The 16,269-nt window shown below is 45.4% G+C and overlaps 1 pseudogene; it reads left to right on the top strand.

Annotated features, from left to right (window-relative positions):
- The first annotated feature begins 404 nt into the window (after nucleotides 1–404).
- LOC132389599 (gastrula zinc finger protein XlCGF26.1-like) lies at nucleotides 405–7,351 on the top strand (annotated as a pseudogene).
- The last annotated feature ends 8,918 nt before the right edge of the window (nucleotides 7,352–16,269 follow it).

The raw sequence follows: 16,269 nt of genomic DNA, 5'->3' as shown, positions 1-16,269 counted from the left end.
AGAAAACGTTTAGGCAGAGCCCCTTCCGCATGCCTAGCCTGTGTACTCCGCTGCTTAGTTGCTCTCTGAATTGTTTTGTGTGTATGCGTCTCTGTATTTCCAGCAACTGCAGAAGCTCCTGTGTTTTATATCTGCATTTTACTTTGGCATTAGATACACGTTGATATTGAGTATATTGGTTATGGGAGCCGCTTTCTGCGTTAAAACAGCTGCAGATTTTTTCTATACCCAAGATAAAAAAAAATGAGATATGGACATTGAACCGGTGCTTGCAGAAATCTTTAATGGCACCGTGATTACCCATAGAGCCATGCGTTAAGAATTTCATCGGCGCTGAAGCGCTGATGAAATGCGCAGGCGTCAGGCTGAGGCCGCCCCTGAGTTTCACGCATGCGCGCAGTACACAGAAGCCTTTGAAAATGTCGGTTGCAGGTAAGAGTGATTCTCCGTGTTTTTATCTTAAACACCGATTTTAGGATAATTCATCTGAATTTCGGACACCGTGACCAGCAACCCCGGGACAGTCCTGCCCTCTTCCCTCTCTCTCAGCCCCACGATCCGTACACGGACCCCGGGAGCTTCCGGCTGATGAGAGAATGGGAACCGATGGATCTCTCAGACAGAGCTGAGCTCCAGCTATCTAAATGCAAGGATTGGGAACTCGGAGAAAGGGAACAAAATCTTTTACATCAGCAATTGAGAAAATCGGCATTAGGACTCTTTTCCGTAGATGCTGCCTGGCCTGCTGAACTCCTCCAGTATTTTGTGTGTGTTGCTTCCTCTACCTCCTCTTGCTCTGGACTTTTCTACCGGTGAAAACATGTTTTGTCCCATTCTCTCTGGGTATGTAATGACATCAAACACCTTTGCCCTGGGCAACAAGTAGCTTTCACATCACAAATGTGCCAGACTCCAGTGAGACAGACGACTGCCCTTCCCTTCATATTCATTGGGATTTCATTCACTGAGTTCACCACCGTCAGTCATTGGGGGAGGGTTCAGGGGGAATATTTATGTAGAATACAGAAACTAGTGATGCCTGTTTGCATTTTGGTGATGGAAAAGTTGCTGGAGAATTTGCAAGTGGGAAGAAGTGGAGTGATATTTGGAAATCTGACTTTTTAAAGTGTAATTTAGCAAGGAAACCACATATGGACAATGTGCAAAAGCTTTGGTGAGAAAATCCTCCATTTCCTGTTCCAGGCCTGCTACATAGGTTGTGTGAGAGTGCAGATGAACTCGATCAAACCCAGAGGAGATCAAAGTTCCTATTGACAGTGATTTGCTAGATGTTAAAATGAATACCTCTCTATATAAAATTCACTGTGCACGTCTTGTCACTGGGTAAAAAATGCACAGTGCAAGATATATCTGCACACTGGTTATTACAAATTAGAGGGGAGATTACTACAAATTAGAGGGGTATTGGAGGGAAGAGGGGAGACCTCCAGTGTCCCTGATGCCCTCACCTACAAGATGTGCAGCTTGTAACCCAGCACTTCAATGAGCTGCAACTTGAAATGGGTGAATTCCATATCATCCAGCAGTTGGAGGGGGTGATAGATATGACATGCAGAGAGGTGAGTTACTCGCAAGGTGCAGGACACAGGAAACTGGGTGAGAATCAGGAAGGGGAATGAGGTTAAATAGGCATCACAGAGTACTCTAGTGGCCATCCCCCTCAACAACAGGTAGAGCACTTTAGAAACTGTTGGGGGGGGGGGGGAATTACTTGGCAGAGGAAAGTCAAAGGGCTGATAGGGGATTTGTCAGTTAGAGGAACAGAACAAGAGGGGACGAATATCCTAGTGGTAAGGCTTGCTAGTGGTAGTGAGCAGGGGAGGGGGTTAAATAAAATGTGGTTAAAATAAGTTGTAGGGGGAATGGGAGCCAGAGTGACAGAACAGATAATGGAGAGGGTGAATTGAATTGACTTTATTAGATACATACTTTATAAACATGAGGAGTAGAAATATTTACCTTACATCTCCATCTAAATGGGCAATGTGTAATTTATAGTGATTTATAATAGATAGTTTGTACATAGGACAGTCAATACAACATTGAAATGCAATTGTATCAGCATGAATTAATCAGTCTGATGGCCTGGTGGAAGATGATGTCCCGGGGCTTGTTGGTCCTTTTGCTGTGGTACCGTTTCCTGGATGATAGCAGCAGGAACAGCTTGTGGTTATGGTGAATTGGGCCTGTTTGTCCCTGATATTCGTTGGGACCTTTTTACACACCTGTCTGTGTAAATGTACTGAATCGTGGAAAGTAGATTGAACAATGTATAATTTCCTTGTTTATATTTAGAGACATTTTTTGGTGTATAAAATGATGAGGGGTATTGAGCGTGTGAGTGGCCAGAGGAGTGTTTTTTCCCCAGGGTTGAAATGGTTAATGCCGAGTTTCCACACTCCCAAAGACCCTTTGTCCATCTCCTGAGTAAATAGAGATGGAAAAATATTTAAGATCTCCCCCATCTGCTTTGGATCCACACGTGGATTGCCATTCCGGTCTTCCAGAGGACCAACTTTGTGCCTTGCAATCCTTTTGCTCTTAATCTATCACTAGAATCCCTGAGGATTATCCTTCACCTTTTCTGTGACAGCAACCTCATGCCATCTTTAGCCATCCTGATTGATTTCTTATGTGTTCTCTTGCATTTCTTATACTCCATAAGAAACTGACTGCCTATCCCTGTTATGTAATTCAATTTTGTGCTTTACCAGGGTCTCAATATCTCTTGCAATCCGAGTTTCCCTACAGTTTCTACCTTTACCTTTTATTCTGACATACCAGCTTACTACTTTCAAAATTTCGCTTTGAAGGCCTCCCATTTACCAAACACACCTTTGCCATAAAGCAGCCTGTCCCGGTCCACAGTTGCCAGATCCTAGTGTTGATTCCAGGTGTTGATCCATGTCCTGAACACATCCACCTTTCCTACGCTGCTCCTTGTATTGAAATATACAGGGCTCAGCATATTCACTGCACCATGCTCAACTTTTTCATTCCTGACTTTGTCTGAGGCCTGAACAACATCTGTCTCCACAACCTCTCCACTCTCTGTTCTGTTATTCAGGCTCCCATTCCCCCTGCAACTTTAGTTTAACCCTCCTTACCCCCACCTCCCACCATGCAGATCTATCACCCCTTTGGCTTTCCTCTCCCAGATCAATAAAAAGGAAGTGCATACCAGGTACAGGCAGATAGGAACAAATGGGGTACTTATGAAATACAGGAAATTCAAGTGAACACTTATGAAAAAAATAAAAGAAGGCATGAGTTTGCCCCAGCAGACAAGGTGAAGGAGGTTCCTAAGGGAATCTGCAGATATGTTAAGAGCAAAAAGATTGCAAGGGAAAAAAAAATAATTCTCTGGAAGATCAGAATGGTAATCCATATGAAGGGATAACATAGATTTGGGAAGATTTTTTTTCGCATCCGTATTTACACAGGAGATGGACACAGAGTCTATAGAAGTGAGGCAAAGCTGCATCAACTTCATGGACCCTGTACAGATTACAGAGGTGGAGGGGTTTGAGGCAAATTAGTGTGGATCAATCCCCAGGGCCTGACAAGTTGTTCACTAGGACCCTGCGGAGGACAAGTGCAGAAATTATCGGGGCCTTAGCACAGATATTTAAATCATCCTTAGTGACAGGTGAGGTACTGGAGGATTGGAGGACAGACAATGTTGTTCTGTTGTTCAAGAAAGGCTGTAAAAATGAACTAGGAATTTATACATTGGTGAGCTTGACATCAGAACTGGGAAAGTTATTGGCATGTGGGTGCAGGAACCAGGTATGTACTGTAAGTATTTGGATAGGTGTGGACTGATAAAGGATAGACAGCATGGCTCTCGCCAATCTTATAGAGTCTCTCGAGGAAGTTATCAGGGAAGTGGATGAAGGCAAGGCAGTGGATGTTGTCTACATGGACGTTAGCAAGGCACTTGACAAAGTCTCATATGGGAGGTTTGTCAGGAAGGTTCAGTCACTCAGCATTCAAGATGAGACAGTAAATTGGATGAGACACTGTCTTTGGGAGAAGCCAGAGTGTGATAGCAGATGGTTGCCTCTCTGACTGGAGGCCTGTGACTAGTGGTTGCCACAGGGATCAGTGCTGGATCTGTTGTTGTTTGTCATCTATATCAGTAATCTGGATGATAGTGTGGTTAACTGGATCAGCAAATTTGTGGATGACAACAAGACTGGGGGTTTAGCGGACTGCGAGAAGACTATCATGGCTTGCAGTGTGATCTGGACCAGGTGGGAAAATGGTTTGAAAAATGGAAAATGAAACTCAATGCAGACCAGTGTGAGTTGTTGCACTTTGGTATGACCTACCAAGGGAGGTCTTTCACAGTGACTGGTCAGGCACGGAGGAGTGTTGTGGAAGAAAGGGGCCTAGGAATACAAGTCCTTAATTCACTGAGAGCGGTACCACAGGTAGATAGGGATGGAAAAAATGATTTCAGCCCATTGCCCTTCATGAACCAAAGTACTGATAACAATAGATGGATGTTATGTTGACTTCTAGAAGATATTGGTGAGGCCTAATTTGGAGTATTGTGTGCAGTTTTGGTCACCTACCTACAGGAAAGATGTAAAAGAAGTTCAGAGATTTCAGAGAAAATTCACAAGGATGTTGCCATGTCTGGAGGATTTGGGTTATAAGGAAAGATTGAACAAATCAGGACTTTATACCTTGGAATGCAGAAGATTGAGGGGAGATTTGATTGTGATATGGAGGCACACATAGTGTTAATTTAAACAGGCTTTTTCCATGAAGATTGGGTGGGACAACAACCAGAGGCCATGGGTTAAGGGTGAAAGGTGAAATGTTAAGGGGAACATGAGGGGAAACTTCTTCACACAGATGGTCATCCGGCTGTGGAATGAGCAGCCAGCACAAGTGGTGCATGCGAGCTCGATTTCAACATTTAAGAGGTTTGTGTTGGTACCTGGATGGTAGAGGTGTGGGAGTGGGCTGTTTAAATAGTTCAGCACAAACTAGATGGCCCAAAGGGCCTGTTTCTATGTTGAAATTTTCTATGATTGTGACAAGAACCTGAAATAATACAAAAGTTCACTCTAACCCCTTTTGACAGCTGTGTGAACCAACCAGTCATTTCAGCAGGAGTTTTTTATGTGGTGTTAAAACTGTAACACTTTAAGTTAATAATACACAAAAGATGATCCCAGCTGCAAGTCAAGAAAAACTAATTGTGTGAGAGTGTTTCAGTTACTGTGGGGCCAGGAACCCATGCAGCTCAGCATGAACAGGGAATAATACCAATGGAGAGAGTCAAGCTGAGCCAGGAGACGGCAGAAATGCCCCATTCTTATAGAGACAGGAAGAGCATCAGGGAATTGATGGTCATTCCAGATGCCAGCACTCTGCCCAGACAGGAGATGATTTCTCTGTCCAACTTTTGTTGAACCTCACTGTAACAGTGTGATACCAGATGAAACCTTGGCAACTCCAGTAATCTCATCTGAAATGTTGTCCTACACCCATTGATGGATTTTTAAAATCTTTTTACAGGTTAAAAGTGAGAAGGAATTTGTCTCCAGGAAGCTCAAACACGGCACACCAGTTTTGTTGTCTCTGTCTAGATATTTAAGAAGTGGAGCAAGGGATCCAATTGACCACCCTTCCTGCTCAGACTGTGGGGAGGGATTCACTCGGTCATTTGACCAACTGACACACCTGGAATTTACACAGGAGAAAGGCCTTTCACCTGCTCAGACAGTGGGAATGGATTCCCTCTGTCATCACAATTGAAGGTACATCAGCAAATTCACACTGGACAAGGCCATTCACCTGTTCTGTGTGTGAGAAGGGGTTCAGTTGGTCATCCTACCTGTGGACACACCAGTCAGTTCACACTGGGCAGAGGCTGGTCATCTGCTGAATTTCTGGGAAAGGATTCACTCAGTCATCTGACCTAATGGCTCACCAGCGGGTTCACACTGGGGAGAAGCCATTCACCTGCTCAGAGTGTGGGAAAGGATTTACACAGTCATCTACCCTACTGGTACATCAGCGAGTTCACACTGGGGAGAAGCCATTCTCCTGCTCAGAATGTGGGAAGGGATTCACTCAGTTATCTCACCTACAGAGTCACCAGCAAGTTCACACCAGGGAGAAAGCGTTCACCTGCTCAGAATGTGGGAAGAGATTCACTCACTCATCCACCCTACAGAGACACCAGCAAGTTCACACTGGGGTGAAGCCATTCACCTGCTCAGTCTGTGGGAAAGGATTCACTCAGTCATCTACCTTACTGGTACATCAGCAAGTTCACACTGGGGAGAAGCCTTTCACCTGCTCAGTCTGTGGGAAGAGATTCACTAATTTATCCAGCCTACAGAGACATCAGCGAGTTCACACTGGGGAGAAGCCATTCACCTGCTCAGTCTGTGGGAAGAGATTCACTAATTTATCCAGCCTACAGAAACATCAGCGAGTTCACACTGGGGAGAGGCCGTTTACCTGCTCAGAATGTGGGAAGAGATACGCTGACTCTTCCACCCTACAGAGTCATCAGCGAGTTCACACTGGGGAGAGGCCATTCATCTGCTCAGTCTGTGGGAAAGGATTCACTTGGTCATCTGATTTACGGAGTCATCAGCGAGTTCACACTGGGGAGAAGCCGTTCACCTGTTCAGAATGTGGGAAGAGATTCACTCATTCATCTCACCTACAGAGTCATCAGCGACTTCACACTGGGGAGAGGCCGTTCATCTGCTCAGTCTGTGGGAAGGGATTCACTCGGTTAGCTAACCTACAGAGACACCAGCGAGTTTACACTGGGGAGAAGCCGTTCACTTGCTCAGTCTGTGGGAAGAGATTCACTCATAAATCCCACCTACAGAATCACCTGCGAGTTCACACTGGGGAGAGGCCTTTCACCTGCTCAGAATGTGGGAAGGGATTCACTCAGTTATCTCACCTACAGAGTCACCAGCAAGTTCACACCGGGGAGAAAGCGTTCACCTGTTCAGAATGTGGGAAGAGATTCACTCGCTCATCCACCCTACAGAGACACCAGCGAGTTCACACTGGAGAGAAGCCATTCACCTGCTCAGTCTGTGGGAAAGGATTCACTGAATCATCTACCCTACTGGTACATCAGCGAGTTCACACTGGGGAGAAGCCGTTCACCTGCTCAGTCTGTGGGAAGGGATTCACTCAGTCATCTACCCTACAGAGACACCAGCTAGTTCACACTAGGGAGAGGCCATTCACCTGCTGAGAATGTGGGAAAGGATTCACTCAGTCATCCCACCTACTGGCACACCTGTCAGTTCACAATGGCGAGTGGCAATTGTTATGAATTCCTAGGTTTTTTTTGCTGTGGATTGTCATTTTAAGAGAGAGAGAGATTAAGAAGGCAAATGTGTCTGACTTGCAGCTTGTTTACATCGCTCGCAGCTTGTTTAGTTTTAACCGAGGACACAGACACTCAGAGTCAGACGGAGACGAAGGAAGGAAAATGGAAGAATCGAAACCAGGGAACTAGTGGCCAAGGGTGACTGTTTGGAACTTTCCTTTGACCACAAGGGTGGGCTAATTATTGATTCACCGTACATCAAAATTGTGGTTGTCACCTCATTTGATCCATAGAAGTGGATCTGATTTGGGGTATCCTGTGGAGACCACTTAAGTGTTAACCATTGCCTGGCTGTGGTGTGGTAATTCACTAAGACAATACCAATTATGACAAGTCACTTCGGGTGATAATTAGTATGTGGATTTGGAAGGATGGCAGATAAAATCTACAGTGACTGTTGGTCTCGTTTTACCACCATGGAACCTGTAGAATACGACATAATTGCCTTCTCTCAACATTTATCCTGGATTACAAATATCTCTCTCATCACCTATTCTGTGGTTGAACTGAACTTTCATACTTTCCCATCTCAAGACTCCATGCCTTGTTTCCCCCGAGCTCAATAGTTTGGGAGTTATATTTATACACATAACACTCAAGAGGAAATCTGCAGATGCTGGAAATTCAAACAACACACACAACATGCTGGTGGAACACAGCAGGCCAGGCAGTATCAATGAGGAGAAGAAATGTCAACGTTTCAGGCTGAGACCCTTCATCAGGACTAACTGAAAATAAAAATACTAAGAGATTTGAAAGTAGTGGGGGGAGGGTGAAATGCGAAATGATAGGAGAAGACTGGAGGTGGTGGGATGAAGCTATTATCTGGAAAGGTGATCGGCGAAAGAGATACAGAGCTGGAGATGGGAAAGGATCATTGGACAGGAGGCTTCAGGAGAAAGAAAGGTGGGGGGGGGGGAAGCACCAGAGAGACATGGAAAACAGGCAAACAATTAAATATGTCAGTGATGGGGTAAGAAGAGGAAGAGGGGCATTAACGGAAGCTAGAGAAGTCAATGTTCATCCCATCAGTTTGGAGGCTACCCAGCCAGTATATAAGGTGTTATCACTCCAAACTTAGTTTGGATTAATTTTGACAGTAGAGGAGGCCATGGATAGACATATCAGAATGGGAATGGGATATGGAATTAAAATGTGTGGCCACTGGGAGTAGTCTGTTGCTGCTGGTTCGTTTCTAAAGCGTTATGATTTGTAACAAAATGGGGCCTGCGTCTGGGATATGAACAAATTTAAGGATTGATTTAATATCGATTTCATTCGGGAAATCCCTTTTGATTTACTTGTGTGTGGAAAATCAGCAGCAATGGATGTTGATAGATATCTGGAAGTGTGAACCTCTCAGGCATTAGAGGACAGCAGAAGGATTGAGTTGTTGCATATTGCTAAAACGTTAATACTTGCTAAGGTGAAATTGACAATGAGGAGGGCACAGATGCAGAGGGTAACAGCTGAACATTATGTATCTGAGGTGTGTTTAAAGTGGAGGAGTTGGAGTTTCCTGAAAGTAAACATAGTGAGCTTGAGCTCCAGGACAAGTTAGAAAAATAGAAGATGGAGACTCCGGAAAGGCAAAGGCTGTTTCAGGCTGGAGAGGCAGAAAAGCAGAAAGAAGATTCTCTTACAAAGTCTAATTAAGGGAAAGGCCTAGCAAGCCTATTCTGCTTTGACAGTTGCTGAAGCAGCTTATTATTTACTTATTTATGCTGACCCAATCATCGCCACTGGGCTATAAATGTGCCGGAGCCGTGTGTGGTTCAGTGCTTTGCTCAAGGACACACACGCTGCCTCGGCTGAGGCTCGAACTCATGACTTTCAGATCTCTAGTTCACCACCTTAACCACATGGTCACGCACCACACATTATGACATAGTGAAACAGGCTGTGCTCAAAGCTTATGAGTTGGTCCCAGAAGCAGACAGGCAAAAGTTTAGAAATTTGAATAAATCTGTGAACCAGACATACGGAATTTGCTTATGAGAAATTTGTGTGTTTTGACCGTTGGTGCACATCTGAACATGTGAATGATGATTTTAACAGCTTGAAAGAGTTGGTTTTAATTGAAGAATTCAGAAGGTGCGTCCCTGATGACATAAAAACGTATTTTGATGGAAATGATGCTGCCACTATGAAGGAATCTGCTGGATTAGCAGATCAGTTTGCTTTAACTCATAAAGTTATGTTTACCCTGAATAACAGCTTCCAAAAGGCACTTGTCAAGTTGTGGGTAAACCTAATGAGCTCGCCCCAGTGGCCTATACCTGCATTCGGTGAACCCTTTTCCAAAGTTATAGTGGATTGTGTTGGCCCATTACCAAAGACTAAAGCTAGCCATCAGTATCTGCTATCTATTATGTATACAGCATCCAGATTCCCAGAGGCAATACCTCTCAGAAATATTAAAGCTAAAACTGTGGCGAAGGCTCTTACCAAGATTTTCACATTATTCAATTTGCCTAAAGATATCCAGTCTGATCAAGGATGTAATTTTACATCTGGATTATTCCAGCAGGTAGTTTCTGAACTGGGAGCAAACCAAATTGCGTCATCTGCGTACCATACAGAATCACAAGGGGCTTTAGGTAGATTTCATTCTACCCTCAAAACAATGATTAAGACATATTGTGTTGAAAATGGAAAAGACTGGGATGAAGGAATACATTTGCTTTTGTCCACAGAAATAGAGTCAGTACAGGAATCGCTGGGCTTTACTCCTTTTGAACTTGTATTTGGTCGCAGTGTGCCCTTTGACCTTGTTAAAGGAACAGTGGATTGATGGGGATGTACATGTTAACTCGTTAGACTATGTTTTGAAGTTCAAAAATAAACTACACCAAACCTGTAGTCTAGCGAGACAAAACTTAAAGATTTCTCAAAACAAAATGAAATGTTAGTTTGATAAGCAGGGTTGCGAAAGAAAATATCGGGTGGGGGATAAGGTGCTTGCCTTATGTTGATGAGTCCATTTCAGGTGAAATTCAATAGACCGTATGAAATAGTCTCTCAATTTAATGATGTGAATTATGTTATTACAACACAAGACCGAAGTAAACTAACACAGCTGGTACACATAAATATTGATAAAGCCTTATTTTGAGAATGAAACAATTGACTCGTCTGAGACTTTTCACAAGCCAAACATGGTCCCAGTTAGACTAATGAACTCGGTTTTTCCAGAAAACATTGATAACGAGTTGGCTCATCTGCAGCCAAAGCAACAACAGCTGAAGGAATTAATTCTGAAGTTTAAAGATTTATTTCCCGATGTTCCCAATCAAACCACGGTCGCAGTACATGATGTAGATGTTGGTCAAGGCAAACTGATTAAACAACACCAATATTGCATGAACGTAGAAAAGTGTGATTTGGCTGACCAGGGAATTGAGTATGTGCTGGAGAATGGTATTATCAGGCCTTCAAAATGAGATTGGAGTCATCCTGCATTATTGTGCACAAACCTGATGGTAGTGTTAGATTTTGCACTGATTATAGAAAGGTAAATGCAGTAACAAAAACAGATGCCTATCCTATCCCTAGAGTGGATTATTGCATCGATAAGGCTGGAAAAGCTAATTTCTTACAAAGATTGATCTGTTGACAGGGTATTGGTGTGTTCCATTGACGGAGAGACATAGAGAAATTTCTGCATTTGTGACACCATCTGGGTTGTATGAATACAATGTTTTGCGTTTTGGAAGGAAACATGCTCCAGGAACATCCCAGAGAATGACTGATTTTGTAATTCGAGGGTTAGAACACACAGATACCTATATTGATGAGTTAGTTACAGGGAGTGGCACTTGGGAAGAGCATATCTCTGCAGTAGAAAAGCTATTTGACAGGCTTTCCTAGGACAACCTTACAGTTAACTTGGCTAAGAGTGAATTTGGCCATGACACTGTGACCTGTCTTGGCTATGTTGTAGGTCAAAGCAAGTAGGCTCCTGTTCGGGCAAAAGTCCAGACAATTTCTCAAGATCCTATTCTGACTGCTAAGAAGGTTCTCAGAAGGTTTCTGGGAATGGATGGATATTATCGTAAGTTCTGTAAGAACTCTGACCAATCTCCTGAAGAAGGGTGAAAAGTTTGTTTGGACCGAGCCTTGTCAGAAGGCATTTGATTGATTGTTATCAGTATTTCAGATTAGGCCAATCAATGTAGTGCTGACAGCAAATTTAAATAGCAGATTGGAGCTGTGGGTGGCAACACAAGTCATGGGTGCACAGAGAGTAAAGGAGGGGGTCAAAGAGACAACCCTGTGGGGTATGTGTGCTGAGGGTCAGAGAGACAGAGGAGATGGAGCCCACTCTTACCACCTGCCGGCGATCTGACAGGAAGTCCAGGATCCAGCTACACAAGGCAGGGTGAAGGCCGAGGTCTCTGAGCTCCTTGTCGATACTTCACGCCTTCGTATGGCTACTGCTCTGCCCATGACTGCAAGGAACTGCAGAGAACTTTGGAGAGCAGAGAACATCAGAGAAACAAGCCTCCCCTCCATGGATTCTTCCTACACTTGCCCTCCCTCGGAAAAGCAGGCCATGTACTCAAAGTACCTCACAACCTGGACATTCTTGCTGCAAACCCGCTCCCCCATCGGGGAAGAGATACAAAAGCCTTAAAGTGCGTAACTCCAGGCTGAAGGATGGCTTCCTGTCTGTGGTTATAAGCCAAATGAATAATAAAATAGACTCGTCCTCACAATGTAACTCGACGTGACCCTGCACCATATGTCTATCTGCACTGCTCTTTCTCTGCAGCCACAATGCTTTGTTACAGTGATTATTGCTTTGTCCTATATCAGCTCAATGTACTTTTGAAATGTATCCATCTGTGTGGATGGTACGTCAGGCAAGATTCTCACTGCAGCTCAGTACATGATGATAATAAACAAATTCCCCATTTTAATTGTGTGGAAATATTAGACAGACTGAGCTTCTGCTCTGGAACCACAGAAGGAAACTGACCTGTTGTCATTTCTGTGGAATGCAAATATATGGAAAAGGCTTCAATCTCACATTACGATCTGCGGTAACTGGGATCAGGTGACCGGTGGTGGGTCTCCCATATCAATATCAGAATCAGGTTTAATAGCACCGGCATGTGTCATGAAATTTGTTGTTGCTGCGGTAGTAGTAGGACCCTAATTCATAACAATATTTTTTTAACAATTGTGATTTTTAAAGAAGAATATATAAATTCTCACATAAGTGGGTCAGACACCCAGAAACATCGGCTGCACTTCAGCATCTCAAAACAGTGGAATGAAACATGCAGAAAGTATTGCAGAGAAAAAAAATACATTGTCCACCCACAACGAGAGGACGTGACAGATCCGGATCTCACTGACTTGTCTGAACGGGTGAAAGGTCAAGCTACACGGACACGTAGAGCAGAGACCCGCAGATGCTGCAGATCTGCAGAAAAACATGAATGGGAAACGGAATCAGGTGACGGGTGGAGGGTTTCCCACCTGAACCAGTGACTCTACTCCTCGCCCCTCACACGCTGCCCGACCCATCCACTGCATTCCCCACATTATTCCATATTTACCCCAGAGACATGATTATTATTTCACACCATATCTTCCCCGATCCCTTTTACGTTTCATTTAAATCAGTTCTGTGTTTATAAACACTAATTTCTATTCACATTCCTCCGGTGCCTTGCTGGACAGGAACACTGAAACATCAAGTGAGAAACAGCAGGAGGCCATTCAGCCCCTCTAACCATCAGCAAGATGGTGTCTGCTCTCCCATCTCAGCCGCATGTTTCTGCCCAGTCCTCATTTCCTCCATCCCTTCGGTCTCCACACATTTGCCGCCATCTGTGGAGGGGTTTTACAGACATTTACCACCGTCGGAATGGAGACATTTCCCCTCATTTCAGTCCTGGATAGTCCATTCCTGTTTCAGAGACTGGGATCCCTGGTTCAACCGGCAATGATGCTGTGCATTTCAATGCGTTCTCAGTCCTTGATTCTCCAAATGAACGGATTATCGCATTTGATATTTCTCCATATGATGACCACACCACTCTAGGGATCAGTCAGGTGAATTTTCATTGCACTCTCTATAGCAAATACCACCTCCCACCTCCCCCCTCACCTGGATCCACCTCTCTCTCCCCAGCTCTTGCCCCATCCCCAACCCTCACCTCTTCTCTCTGATTATTTCCCGTCCACACTTAGTCCAGAGGGAGGGTCTCAGCCCGAAATGTTGACGGTCCATTTCCCTCCACAGATGCTGCCCGACCCATTGAGTTCCTCCGGCAGTTTGTTCTTCGGTCTGTATAACCCGTGTTAGTATGGGGAGCGGGATTTTACACCATATTCCAGGTACAATCTCAACAAATCCCAAATAATTGTCACTTTGCCCGGACCATCGGCCCCGCTTGCAGTTCAACAGTCTGCTGGTGTTTGCCCCCAATGTGGTGAATCCCTCTGCTCGACACCACCGTGGGCTCAGACATTTCTACCGATTAGCCCCTCCTGTCCCCACTAGGACAAACATCCTGTCCGCCCCTCCCTCACCATTTTCATCCTTTCAATAAAATCCCCCCTCTCCCCGTGGAACTGGCATCAAACCGACGGGCCGAACGGTCTCCTCCTACTTCGAGGCGATACATCAGACTCCGGCCGCAGGAGACGCTTCACAAACGCCCCAACTTCCCTCGGAGGGAAATGGAAATAAATCAGAGAGCGGACATTTACTTTGAGGTTTTCTCCGCTCTGAGGAGGCGGTCGGCGCTCGAGCGGGAGACGGACTCAGAGGGGTAACGCCCACTCGGCTTGTCCGCCTCCGCGACTGGGTATAATCAGTGATTGACATCGCTTCGCACGAATTGGCATAGCACAGATCCTGAATCCTGCGTTGACAGCGGTGGGGGGGGGGGGGGGGAGGAAATTGTCTGGTCACGTGATCATTAGCCCAGCTGTTAAACCGATAAAGGTCGAGCACGGCAGCGCGTGTGTGACGTCAGGCGCGTGGGGTGAGAAGCTGTATGATGTCACCTGTGGGAGAGCGCTCGCATTCAAAAGCACATTGACGGACTTTTCAGTGGGAGAACAACATTAATCACGGGTTTCATCACTGAATCCAGGGTTGTGGGATGTAAAGTCCCCTGTTATGTGTCCGGCTGTGCCGTGTTGTTGGTGGAGTGGGCAGCGTGGTGTTTGTCTCGATTCGGGTCACAACACCAGAATTGCCAGCGTGGTCCACACACAGTGTATTAGTCAACAGAAAACCTCTCGTCCCTGCAGTCTTTGTCTCCTGGTAAACTCAACATCCTGACAGTGTGGGCCAAAGATATCCCTTCCTCTCAGAGTCAGGGGATCATTCAGACAGCTGATCGCTGAGAGGAATTATATTTATTGGTCATTAAAGTTCACCCAAATTAGTTTGGACGGATTTGATGTGGAGTTCGGGGTGTCACAGTGAAAGGGCCGGACGGCCGAACTCTCTCCGTTGTCCAAACATCCTTCCAGGTGAGGCGACACTTCACCTGTGAATCTTCCGGGGTCGCCTGTTGTGTCCGCTGCTCCCGATGCGGCCGCCTCCACACTGGTGACACCGGCTCCTCCGCAGTTGTGCCGGGTAGGAGTGTTTATTTTCGGGGGTGTTGATGTTATTGTTCCCTTTTGTACGGGAGGGGTGGGTTTTGGGGTTTGATGATCGGGATGCCGTTAGTTTTTATGCGGGGATTGGGGTGGAAATTTCATTTTTCACTGTGAACGACATTTGTTTCGTGGCTCTCTGGAGAAGTAAAAAATTCAGAGTTGTTTAAGGATACCTGCTTTGCTAATAAATTAACCTTTGAACTATCCGCTCCGAGCGGGGCTTCCCGGTGTCCAAACATGTTAATTCCCATTCCCATTCCCATTCCCGTTCCGACGTGTGAAATATCGCCTCCTCTTGTGCCAAGATGAGGCCACCCTCAGGGTCCAGGATCAGTCCCTATATTCTATCCGAGTATCCCCCCCCCCCTCCACCCGCCAACCCGTTTGCACTGCATGGACCTCCGGCCACCGGCGGCGATGTGCAGACCTCTGCATCTCCCATTCGGGCGGCGATAATTATGGGCTGATCCCGAGATTGTGTAAATCGAGGCCGGTTGCATTGAGAAAGGACCGGGCCTGAGCTCTGCCGGACGGCTGGAGCAGTGGTGCAGTGCCATTTAATACTTACTTTAATAATATGACGAAGTATTGCATGGTTGCGCTCACTAATTATCATAAAATATAATTATCAAGCAGGTAAAGTAACGTTTTTGCTTAGAAGCCATAGGGTTGCTAGTGAGAAAATTTTACTTTTCTTTCGGCGAGTTCACTGTCAATGCATCGGATGACAGTATTGATGGCCCGCTGGGGAAATTTACAAACGAATTCGAATATTGAAAGGACTGGATAGAGAGGTCGTGGAGAGCTATACTATCTGGTTATCAGATTATTATTATACAACTTAAATATACAATCGGTAGGCTTGTTCCCCAGCTTGGGATTCTAAATTGGAGAATGGTGCTTTATTCACAAAATTGTCACAGTCCACAGTGACTGTGCACGGATCCCAGCATTGGAACCCGCCACTGCAGCCCCACAGTGCACTATGTACTGATTGCAAAGCTACGAAATTGCATGTGCATAGCCTCCCCTCCCCCAACTCCACTCTTTCTGCCTCACCAGCAGATTGGGGCATCTCACATCTCGCTGCCTCCGCCAGGACATTAAACTGTGAACAACTGTGGTCAGGGACTGATCTCTGGGGTACTCCAAACGCTACCTCCTTCCAGTCTGAAAACGACCCACTCATCCAGACACACACTACCGGCAGTTTATCATCTCCAACGAAA

This window comes from Hypanus sabinus, unplaced genomic scaffold, assembly GCF_030144855.1.
Source record: "Hypanus sabinus isolate sHypSab1 unplaced genomic scaffold, sHypSab1.hap1 scaffold_61, whole genome shotgun sequence".
Classification (NCBI taxonomy): Eukaryota; Metazoa; Chordata; class Chondrichthyes; order Myliobatiformes; family Dasyatidae; genus Hypanus; species Hypanus sabinus.
The sequence above is the reverse complement of the archived record's forward strand: the minus strand, read 5'-3'. Positions and strand labels throughout refer to the sequence as shown.